General features: G+C 47.7%; 1 protein-coding gene across 4 annotated transcripts in view; it reads right to left on the bottom strand.

Annotated features, from left to right (window-relative positions):
* The window catches only part of KAZN (kazrin, periplakin interacting protein), a 274010-nt gene that overhangs the window by 61205 nt on the left and 200358 nt on the right, over window positions 1-12447 (bottom strand). The window lies entirely within an intron of this gene.

The following is a 12447-nucleotide window of genomic DNA, read 5'->3' as shown; positions in this document are numbered from 1 at the left end:
CCCACTGGCTCCCCGTTGCGGAGAAAGGCAGGGTAGAAGTGAAGTAATCAAATAAATAAACTTTTGCCGTCATAAAAACGACCCTCAGAACCCAATGGCTAGGCAAACACTGCGGGTGTCTTGCAGAGAATCCACAAAAGTGACTCAACTGCCGCTCTCCTCGACGCTTTCCAGGCATGGATCTTATACGAGCAGAAATACGTTACGAGCTTTGCAGACTCAAGGTCAGCACACAAAGAGCAGGTAAACACGCCAGCGCGCTTGGGTAAATCAACCACCCCAGGGCTCTGACTGGATACTGCTATTCTGCCAACCTCTGTTCATTCGGAAGAGTTCTCTGGCGTGCTTTGAAGAATCCACTCTAGAAATCGCTATGTGTACACGTGCAATCCTAAGCAGGGGTTATACCCTCCTCAGCCCATTGACTTCAACGGACGTACAAGGGAGTAAGTCTACTTAGGATCGTACTGGTAATGTTTTGGTCTCTGAGACTTTTCAAAGTGCCAGATCTGCAACACAGCCTTGGGGTGGGGGGCCTTAAAACTAAAGGCTAACACTTTAATCCGTCTATCTACCTATCTATCTACTCATCTACCAATCAATCTATCTTTCCATCTATCTTTCCATTTATCCATCTGTCCATCTGCCTATCATTCTATCAATCCATCCATCTATCTGTCTTATCTGTCTATCCGTCTATCAATCCATCCGTCTATGCATGCATGCATCCATATACCTACTTACCTTCCTACCTTCCTACCTATCTACCTATGTATGTATGTATGTATGTATGTATGTATGTATGTATGTATGTATGTATGTATTAAACAGCTTCTAGAACAACAGACCAACCTTTTCACTGACTGTGAGAAAGCCCAGGTTTCCTTAAAAAAAATCCATATATTAAAGTTTTAAAATGGTGTGCTTGCTGGAAATTGTACCACTAGCCCTCAGTGACACAAAGGTACTATCAATCAATCAATCTTTAATTTACAGTCATTTGACCAAATCAAAACACAGGTACTATCCAATAGGAGCTGACGACCGGATCCCATGCAGCACAATAAGCCGCCCTTCCAAGAAGCTGCTTCTCTCCCGGAGGATCCAGGAAGCTGCGACTACGGTTGCAATAAGGATGTGCCCAGTTGCGGAGGTCACCGCTTCTGCCTCTTGCTAGTGCAAGGTTGGCACAAACAGTAACTTTCCTTTCCTTCGGGGAAGTGGGCCTGAATACAGTATGGCCACTTTGTTCCCTGAGGAGATGGTATGTTGGCGAACGTTCTGTGCCGTCTTGCCAGCTCAGATGCTTCACAGCTATGCAGTGTCAAACAATGCATTGCATGTCAGCACTGAAAGTACTGGGGGGGGGGAGTGCTGCAAGTTATGATTTTCTGATATATTATTTGATGCTGCCTTTTTCACAGGGAACTGCATAAAAGCTACAAAAGAAGAAGAGTTGGTTTTTATATGCTGACTTTCTCTACCACTTAAGGAAGAATCAAGCTGGGTTACAATCACCTTCCCTTCCTCCCCCCACAACAGACGCCCTGTGAGGTAGGTGAGGCTGAGAGAGCTCCAAGAGAACTGTGAATGGCCCAAGGTCACCCAGCTGGCTTCATCTGTAGGAGTGGGGAAACCAACCCGGTTCACCAGATTAGAGTCCGCCGTTCACGTGGAGGAGCGGGGAATCAAACCCGGTTCGCCAGATTAGAGTCCACCGCTCTCAACCACTATACCACTCTGGATTAAAAAAAAAAACCACATACAAATCCTTTACATCTGCAAGCAATTTGCAAGCATGATGAACATTGTTATGGACGGCCAAGATTCTGCTGCCGAGCCATTTGCTAATATGGCGGTGGTGGTTGTGTAGACTAATTGAAAATTTCAGCCGCACCGATTAAACCATTTTTTCTACCTGTTTGCAGTTCCTTTAAATTCATGCCACCCTCTGATGTTGTTTTTTAAAGGACATTTCTACAGTTCGCAGAGCAGATAATCACAACACAGGCCACCAACGCGCTTGAAAAGAGAAACCCCCCATAAAACGCCGTTTAATAAGGCTATACAATAGGTTCCGCTTACTTTGCAAAGGCTGGATTATACCAAGCCGTGAAGATGTTCCTACGGAAAGGACAGTAAAATTTTATAGCGGCGGGTAATTGTTACCCGAACAGTCAGCCGAGGTCTCCCTTTTCATTTTTCTGCACTCCCATGCGTGTCAATCCGACCACCAATACACGTGTCATCCCTGCGGGGAAAGGCTGTGGCTCAGTGGGAGAGCACCTGCCCTGCAAGTGGGAGGTTCCAGGTTCAATTCTCGGCATCTCCATTTTGAAACGCACAAGTAACAGGTGTGGGAAAAACCTCTTTTATGCATGGCGTTCAAGTCCCTCCCCTCCCCAAACTTTGCCCTCCTCAGGCTCTGCCCCAAAAACCTCCCGCCGGTGGTAAAGAGGGACCTGGCAACCCTATTTTGGCATGCAGAAGGTCCCAGGTTCAATCTCCAGCATCGCCATTTAAAGGGACTAGGCAAGTAGGTGATGTGAAAGACCTCTGCCTGAGACCCTGGAGAGCGGCTGCCGGACAGAGTAGCCAATACTGACCTTGATGGACCAGTATAAGGCATCTTCACGTGTTCATGTGTGCTTACTGAGGTCCCCAAACTCTGCCTTCCCCAGGCTTCTCTCCCCCCCTCAAAATCTCTAAGAATTTCCCAACCTGGAGTTGGCAACCCTACTAGAACCTTTCTCTTTATAGTGGGGCTGCAGGAATTGCACACATGGCAGGATCTTTGGGGGATAAAGCTGTTTGGCATTAAAAAAAAATACTGGATGAAGCTGTTCTATTCAACTGTGTTTTTGTTGTAAGTTTATATATTTGGGTATTGTGCAAAAGCATGACAAACACAGGTGCGCGGTGTAGAATTAAGTCTCTCTCTTTCTCTTTAAAAACAACCACATACAAACAAAGCCCTGGCCGTGGCATACAGGAAAGGATAGTTCTAGAAATGCACCTGTGGCTATTCTCTTCCCTTTCCTTTGAGAAAAGGCTAGAGCATTTGGGCCTTTTCAGCTCAAGGAAAAACTCACCGGTGGAGGGTGGGCTGGGCGGAGATTTATAATATTATGCATGATGTGGGGCTGTGGCTCAGGGGTAGAGCATCTGCTTGGCATGCAGAAGGTCCCGGGTTCAATCCCTGGCATCTCCAGTTAAAGAGACCAGGCAAGTAGATGATGTGAAAGACCCCTGCCTGAGACCCTGGAGAGCCGCTGCTGGTCTGAGCAGACAATACTGACTTCGATGGACCAAGGGTCTGGTTCAGTATAAGGCAGCTTCATGTGTTCATGTGGAAAAAGCTGATAAAGATCATTTCCCCCTCCCCACAATAGTTGAATTTGGAGCTGAGCAATGAAATTGATGGGCAGTAGATTTTGAACACAGAAGAGGAAGTATTTTATTTATTTTTATTTAATTAATGTGTACCCCACCTTTCTTCCGAATGGGGACCCAAGGCAACTTGCATCGTTCTCCTCTCCTCCATTTCCCCCCTCACAACAACCCTGTGAGGTAGAGCACGACTGGCCCAAGGTTACCCAGCAAACTTCCATGGCACGCGTGGGGATTCATACTCAGGTCTCCCAGTTACTAGTCCAACACTGCGCTACACCTAGGTCCCAGGTCCCTCTTCACCACCGGCTGGAGGTTTTTGGAGTGGAGCCTGAGGAGGGTGGGTTTGGGGAGGGAATGCCATAGAGTCCAATTGCCAAAGCGGCCATTTTCTCCAGGGGAACTGATCTCTATCGGCTGGAGATCAGTTGTAATAGCAGAAGATCTCCAGCTAGTACCTGGAGGTTGGCAACCCTAGCTATACCGCACTGGCTTTCTTCATATAATGGAGAATTAACTTGGGGGACTCGCTGACACAGGATTCACGGACAGTCACTAGCCTAGATGCCTTTAAAAGGGGTTGAGGCAAATTCTTGGAGGGATGCTCCATCAGTGGCCTAGCAACCATGCCACCCAAATGGAACCTCCATGTTCACAGGCAGTGTACCCCCAAATACCAGTCTCGGGAGAACAACAACACAAAGAGCCTCTGGCCTCCCAGCCCTGTTTACAGGCCTCCCAGGGCATCCGGCTGGCCACTGAAGGAAACAGGATGCCATTGCCAAACAAGACAGCTCACTGCAGTGATCTAACACGGTGCTTCTCGTGTTCTTAATTAAAAGGGCGGGCTCGCACGGGTATAATTGAGCCAAAAACCCATTGTCCCTGGGTGTTGCCTACCAATTGCTGGGTGACCACGTCTGAAGGAGGAAAAGCAGGCACTTTAATAACTGGGTAGCGGGGGCATTCGGGCAGCTGCCGCTTCTCGCCCTGGGGCGGTGGTGCAAAATGAGGCCCCTTGCCCCAATCTCAACATACTACTTTGGAGATCTGAACTCAGATCTCCTGGTGAGGGTAAAAAGCAGGTAAAAAAACAATTGAACACACACATGGTATAGTGGTTAAGATCGGTGGACTCTGATCCGGAGAACCGGGTTTGATTCCCCACTCCTCCACATGAGCGGCGGAGGCTAATCTGGTGAACAGGATTGGTTTCCTCACCCCTACACATGAAGCCAGCTGGGTGACCTTGGGCTAGTCACAGTTCTCTCAGCCCCACCTACCTCACAGGGGGTCTGTTGTGGGGAGGGGAAGGGAAGGTGATTGTGAGCTGGTTTGATTCTTCCTTAAGTGGTAGAGAAAGTCAGCATATAAAAACCAACTCTTCTTTTTCCTCCTCTTCTGCCCTATGCATTGTACATATGTCCACACTCTTTTATCTGAATATTTACAATACTTCAAGCTGTTTGCTGGTGAGGAGGGGTGCAATGTGGGGGAGAAGATCTCTCTGGAAGCTTTTTTTTTAAAAAAATGGTAAAGCCACTATAAATGACTGAGTGAAACACCCCCCACCCCCCTGGAGATTTAAGACAACTCTGGATGGAGAAGCATTTCAAACCCCAAGAGCAGAGAGGCAAAAAATAAATTACCTGGACCATGATTATAGTCTATCAGGCACTAAAGCGATGGTGTCACTGAAATGGTATGACAAGGTTAATTGTCGGGAAAACAGCTCAAGGTATTTGCAATATAATGAATAACAAAAACAACTGCAGATAATTAAGAAGATAAAACCGGCCCCCAGCCGGTTTTAGGAACCAGAAGAAGCTAACAATTATGGGAAAAGCAGTAATATTTTTACAAAACAGAGATCAGAAAAGTCTGTGGGATCATCTGGCTGAGGATTTGGGGGCTTGGCCTACCTGCAGTAGGGAAGAGAACCCATTCCCCATTTTATTTCTTTTTACTGACCGTTACAGTCCCCCACCGTTTCATGGTTGGCTCTGCAGATCTGTATATGGCTTTTTTATCCCAAAGGTTCCAGTTTGGAAAGTTGGGCAAACCGTGTGCAAGAAGGTCTTCCGCCCTCTATCTGTCATCCCCACATAAAGGCTCTTGGGTAGGAGAGCCTGGAAGGCCGCTGCCACCAGAGGAGAGCCAGTGTGGTGTAGTGGTTAAGAGGGGTGGTTTGCAGCAGTGGAGTCTAATCTGGAGAACAGGGTTTGATTCCCCACTCCTCCATATGAGCGACAGAGGCTAATCTGGTGAACTGGATTTGCTTCCCCACTCCTACACATGAAGCCAGCTGGGTGACCTTGGGCTAGTCACATTCTCTCAGCCCCACCTACCTCACAGGGTGTCTGTTGTGGGGAGGGGAAGGGAAGGTGATTGTTTGTAAGCTGGTTTGATTCTTCCTTAAATGATAGGGAAAGTCGGCATATAGAAACCAACTATTCTTCTTCTACTGAGATAAATTGCCAACTCTGTGTGCAAATGTTCCCAGCAGTGCTCAACAACAACACTATAAGGCTTTATATTGCAAATGGAAGCAGGATGTGTGCATTGTGGATGCTGAGAGGCTGTTCGAGGCCATCCAGATTTGGGGATAGAATTTGGGAAGGGAAGATTTGGTGAGGGGAGAGGCTTCAGAAGGGGATATAATTCCGTAGAATCCACCCTCTAAAGCAGTCGTATTCTTTTTTTTTTTTTTTTTTTACAAGGGAGCGGTTCTCTGTAATCTGGAGATCAGTTGTACATTCAGGAGACCTCCAGGCCCCACCTGGAGTTTGGCAACTCTAGCTTAGGGTCACGGGACCAGCATGTACAAAGGCTGTATGGGATGTGCTGTATAAGGAGGGGAATTGAACAGGATTGCTGGATCTAATCCTCTGGTCTGCTGGAGACATGGGATAAATGTAAAAACATAGAATCATAGAGTTGGAAGGGTCCATAGAGGCCATCTAGTCCAACCCCCTGCTCAATGTAGGATCAGCCTAGAGAATCCCTGACAAGTGTTTGTCCAGCCGCTGCTTAAAGACTGCCAGTGAGGGGGAGCTCACCACCTCCCTAGGTAGCTGATTCCACTGTCAAACAACTCTTACTGTAAAATGTTTTTTTCCTAATATCCAGCTGGTACCTTTCTGTCCGCAATTTAAACCCATTATTGTGAGTCCTATCCTCTGCTGCCCTCCTCTAAGTGACAGCCCTTCAAATACTTAAAGGGAGCAATCCTGTCCCCCCTCAACCTCCTCTTCTCCAGACTGAACATTCCCAATTTCCTCAGCCTTTCCTCGTAGGGCTTGGGTCTCCAGGCCCCCCGATCCTCCTCCTCACTCTCCTCTGCACCCGCTTGATTCTGCCCACATCCTTTTTGAAGCGAGGCCCCCAGAAGTAACACAGCTGCTATTTCCCCTAAGCCCTGAAGAGAAGGCGAGATTCCTATTTTTTTCCTAGCCAGGAAGTTTGAACGGCCTCTCTCGAAGGCTCGGTGCAGGAGAGCTTTCTAAATCAGTTAAACCCAAGTAAGGTCCCACCTCTGTTTTTAATCAGATTTTCGGCAAAAGATGGGATGCTGACAAGATCCCTTATCGCACGAGGCCAGCAGGAGATAAGAGACAGAAGAAATAGCCAGAGAGCTGCTCAGTCGCTCGCCCTGAGAAGATCTCGGCCCGCTCGCAGCCACAGCTCCCGCGGCTCGACGCGCAAATCGGATAACGTTCATCCTCTTTATCTTTCTCTCCTCCTCTGACTAAAGAGCCTGATCAGTCCGGAGGGGGAAGAAAATGATGGATAATAGCAAGGACCCAAGTTTGTGACTAATTTAAAGAGGAGATGAGATCTAATCTGGCCAACCGTCGCTACAGGTATGCATCTCGACTTCAAAACACAGATGCGCATATGAGCCACCTGGTTCTGAGAGGCTCTGGGCTTTACGATACAGTCAATATGAGTGCTCTCTTAACACAGAAGAGATGGTCTTGGATCCACCAGATCTTTCACCAAAGAAACCAGGGCTGTGTTTAGAAGGCCCCTTTCCACGTATCAAGGATTACTGAGAGCCAGTGTGGTGTAGTGGTTAAGAGTGGAGGTTTGGAGCTGTGGACTCTAACCTGGAGAACCGGGTTTGATTCCCTGCTCCTTCACATGAGTGGCAGATGCTAATCTGGTGAACCAGGTTGGTTTCCCCACTCCTACACATAAGGCCAGCTGGGTGACCTTGGGCTAGTCACAGCTCTCTCAGCCCTACCTACTTCACAGGATGTCTGTTGTGGGGAAGGGAAGGTGATTGTAAGCCGGTTTGATTCTCCCTTAAGTGGTAGAGAAAGTCGGCATATAACAACCAACTCTTCTTCGTCCTCTTCTTCTTCTACTGCCCGATAGCTGAAGGTTCTTCTCTCCTTCCAGCATTCATTTATCCTGCCGCAGTTGGCCCTGCAGGGTTTGAAAAGCCAAGGTGGTATTTGCTTCAAAACTGAGCTATGTGTGTCAAGTGCCATCATATCGCTTCCAACTCATGGCGACCCTATGAATCAATGTCCTCCAAAATGTCTTATCCTTAACAGCCTTGCTCAGATCTTGCAAACTGAGGACCGTGGCTTCCTTAATAGAGTCCATCTCTTGTTGGGTCTTTCTCTTTTCCTGCTGTGCTCAACTTTTCCAGTGACTCTTGTCTGAGCTACAATCTGCTATTTAGAATCTAACTGCAGCTCCCATGTGACAAAGAAGGAAGTTGTATGTTACATCGCACATTAATATTCACGCATGTACATTTTACACGCATTTGCACTGGAAAACTGATGCACAGAGAAAATTAATCTGCGAGAGACCTTGAAGGGTCAACCCTGAGACTGGTGACTATTTTTAACAAGGCTTCCCACCGAAAGAAAATGGAGACAAAAGAAGAACAGTGATTTAGCAGGGATAGGGAATGGGAAACTGGGAGCTGGAGAAGATGAGATCTAACAGCACCCATGGGGGAATTCCTAGTTTGGGTCTCATTCTTCCAGTGCAAACTCGGGTTATCCTAAGGGCTCACCCCCTGCCCTTCTTAGCAGCAGTATCGAGATACGATCTACCTTACAGGGCTCTGGTGACGATTGCTGAGATATATGGGAAACGTGCAATGTTGATTGTTGTTGTTGTTATTTCTAAGCATGGTTCGAAGGAACGACTGTGTGTGTGAAGTGCTGTCAAGTCGCTTCCGACTCACGGCAACCCTATGAATCAGTGGCCTTCAAAAATGTCCTATCATTAACCGCCTTGCTCAGGTCTTGCAAGCTGAGGGCTGTGGCTTCCTTGATTGAGTCCACCCTTCTCAATTTGGGTGTTCCTCTTTTCCTGCTGCCTTCAACTTTTCCTAGCATTATTGTCTTTTCCAGCGACTCTTGTCTTCTCATAATGTGACCAAAGTACGACAGCCTCAGTTTAGTCATTTTAGCTTCTAGGGTCAATTCAGGCTTGATTTGATCTATAACCCACTGATTTGTTTTTTTGGCAGTCCATGGTATCTGTAACACTCTCTTCCAACACCACATTTTAAAGGAATCTACTTCCTTCCTGTCAGGAGCTACTACAATGCGTTTCAGAGCCACTATTAGATCCTGGAGAAACTTTACTCCTTACAAAAAACACCCTTCTCCAAACACAAAGCCACAAAATGCTTACCTATCGCAAAAAAGATAATGCTGGATTGATGCCCAAGTTGTGTGTTCCCCCCCCAAATTGACCATATAGCCACACCTCCTCAGAGAGCAAAGTCCACTATCCCAAAGTTAAATGATAACTTTCCCTTGGATGATGTGAGGAGGAGATCGAGGCGGGGTGGGGATATTTCCCTTTTCACGTTTCCAATGTGTTCCATTCAAATAAACTGAAGATCCCCTTACCCCCAAGGAAAGAAGAACTGCCCTTGATTTCTACTAGGCTGAGGCTGATTGTTCTTTTGGGGGGGAGGAGGTTTTGGGGGCGTAAAGTGCCGTTAAGGGGCTGTGGCACAGTGGTAGACCATCTGCTTGGCATGCAGAAGGTCCCAGGTTTGATCCTGGGATCTCCAATTAAAGGGACTAGGCAAGTAGACCTCTGCCTGAGACCCTGGAGAGCCGCTGCCGGTCTGAGTAGACAATACTGACTTTGATGGACCAAGGGTCTGATTCAGTAGAAGGCAGCTTCATGTGCTCAAGTTGCAGCCGACTTACAGTGACCCGAAAGAGTTTTCAAGCCTGAAGCCTGAACCATCCCTAGAAGCTAAAAGGACTAAACTGAGGCTATCGTACTTTGGTCACATTAAGAGAAGACAAGAGTCACTGGAAAAGACAATCATGCTAGGAAAAGTTGAAGGAAGCAGGAAAAGACCCAACATGAGATGGATTGACTCTGTAAAGGAAGCCAAGGCCCTCAGTTTGCAAGACCTGAGCAAGGCTGTTAATGATAGGACTTTTTTTGGAGGATATTGATTCATGGGGTCACCATGAGTCGGAAGCGACTTGACAGCACTTCACACACACACACACACACACACACACACACACACACACACACACACAGTTTTCAAGGCAAGAGATGAACTTAGGTGGGTGGGGTCCCCAGTTCAAATCTTGCCCTGGCCTTCAACTCACTAGGTGGCATTAGGCATGATGCTCTCTCTCAGACCACCCACGGTCTGCAACACGACTCCAGTGAGAATGCTGGCCTACCTTATAGGTGTGTTGCGGTAAGGATTACAAGGAGAGAATCGACACAAAATGCTTTGACTGCTGAAAACGCCACCGAACGTTAAGGAGGGTTGGAGCCACAGGCTGCCCAAGGGCTCCTATTCAGTCCATGCAAAGGACTATTTGCAAGTATGATTTAATAACTGAGATCTTCAGGATTAGGCTTCAATCCATCCGAAGAGACTGCCGCTATTACCATTTTGTTCTCACCGTACAGGTGAGCCTCGGCTAGCCTGCAGTTCTGCCAGGGTGGTCCAGAGGCTCGTTCCTTCTGGGTCCGGAAATGCACGTCTAGACCCTGGGTGGCCATTGGCAAGTCGCTCCCTTTCTTTCTCTGTTTTCCCCACCTGTAAAACGGGACTATGATTCTCTGGAGAGGACGAATGCACCAACAGCTTTCACTACTGTTTTGGTATATATTGAGTGGGACCATGGCCCTGCAGGACATAACTCAATTCCATGGGGCCTGTAAGACGGAGTTGGTCCGCCAGGCCCCTGGTTGAGGGCAGCGATGGTTCCATCGTGATCAGCCTCCCTGAGCCCGTGGTGACGCTTGCCGTTTTCTGCACCTTGCATCGATCGACCTCTACCTTCCACCTGGCTGGGGCATCAATCAATCAACCAATCAATCAACCTTTATTGGCATATTCTCAGAAATATAGCATAGACGGTACACAAGAATCCTCAAACCATACATTTCCCATATAAATATGATTGAAACTTTGATCCTAGTCTTGACAACTTCCGTCAAAAATTCCACCACCTTTAATGTGACTTCAGGGATAGAGTCATTCATTAGAAACTGGCATATGGAAGATTCTTGGCTACATTTCATTTTATCAATCAAGGGTAAAATTGTTTTCTTACGAGGGCCATCATGCAGAAGACAATTTATGATTATATGCTGAAGTGTATCATGTTGACCCACACCGATGGGGCGCCACCAGTACCAATTTTACATGGTGCCATTGGACTCTTGGTTTAATTGTTAATTGTGCGGATGTATTTATCGGTTTTAATTATACTTATTTACTGCGGAGATTGCGTTTTCATCTGACATAAGCCACCCTGAGCCCGACCTTGGTTGGGAAAGGGCAGGTTAAAAATCAATCAATCAATCAATCAATCAATCAATCAATCCAACCAACCAACCAACCAACCAACCAACCAACCAACCATCTTCATGTGCCTTTTGTATTTTGCATTTTTTTTCAGCCTGCTGAGAGGTGTTTTGAGTTCTCGGAGGAATAGACACTTGGAAAAAAAAGCATTCACGATCACACATTTTGCACACTGGGTAAACAAAAACCCGACAGACAGTCTAACGGTTCTGCATGACTCAAAACCTTATCTATTTCTCACCCCTCCCTATATTGGCAGGAATATCTGTGTGTCGTTCCCCCCCCCCCCCCGGTCGAAGCATCACACCACTGATCTGCCTCCTCTAGCGCAATTTAAACAGACCAGTGATGGTTACACGTCTTGCCCACGAGCCACGGTGCCAATTGTAAACCGGAGGGTGGGCAGCACTCAGAAAACTGCCCGCCTGCGCATTCGCATGGACCGGACCCGGGCGGAAACATGCGTGCGCATGTGCGGCAAACACAGCGGCCTGGTTTCTAGACACACCCAAGGTTCCCTTTCCCAGTGGCGACGCAAGGGTAGGCCTAAGGACTCTTCCTATCGACATTCAAAATCTTACACCTGGCAGGAGTGAGACGCGGAAACGGCTTGGCCTCGATCGAAAGCTACAGGAGTCCAAAGTACTGGCGCTTAGGTGATGCTGCCAAGATGTGGGTGCGTGTGGAGTAAGCGACAAGTGAGCCGGCCTGTTTTTTTCACACACTAATCTCACCCAAATATAGGCCCTCCCACACTCTTTCCAGTTTATTTTCAAGAGCCAGTGTGCCATGTGGGGTTCGAGTGTTGGACTATGGATTGGGAAACCCAAATTCGAATCCCTGCTCTGCCATGGAAGCTCGCTGGGTGACCTCGGGCCACTCACACACTCTTGGCCCAAACTACCTCACAGGGTTGTTGTGAGGATAAAATGGAGGAGAGGGGGACCATGTAGGACACTTTGTGTTCATTTTCAAGAGCCAGCGTTCCACGGGGGCTACAGTGTTGGACTACGAACTGGCAAACCCAGGTTCGAATCCCTGCTCGGCCCTGGAAGCTCGCTGGGCGACCTCGGGCCACTCACACGCCCCCAGCCTAGCCTACCTCACAGGGTTGTTGTGAGGACAAAATGGAGGAGAGGAGAACCACGTGACTTGCTCGGGGTTCACTGGGGAGAAAGGCACGTCGCAAAATCAATCAACAGCATTTCCCCTTCTGTCCGTCCAAA

This window comes from Euleptes europaea, chromosome 19, assembly GCF_029931775.1.
Source record: "Euleptes europaea isolate rEulEur1 chromosome 19, rEulEur1.hap1, whole genome shotgun sequence".
Lineage (NCBI taxonomy): Eukaryota > Metazoa > Chordata > Lepidosauria > Squamata > Sphaerodactylidae > Euleptes > Euleptes europaea.
Note: the sequence above shows the minus strand (reverse complement) of the source record. Positions and strands in the feature narration are given on the sequence as shown.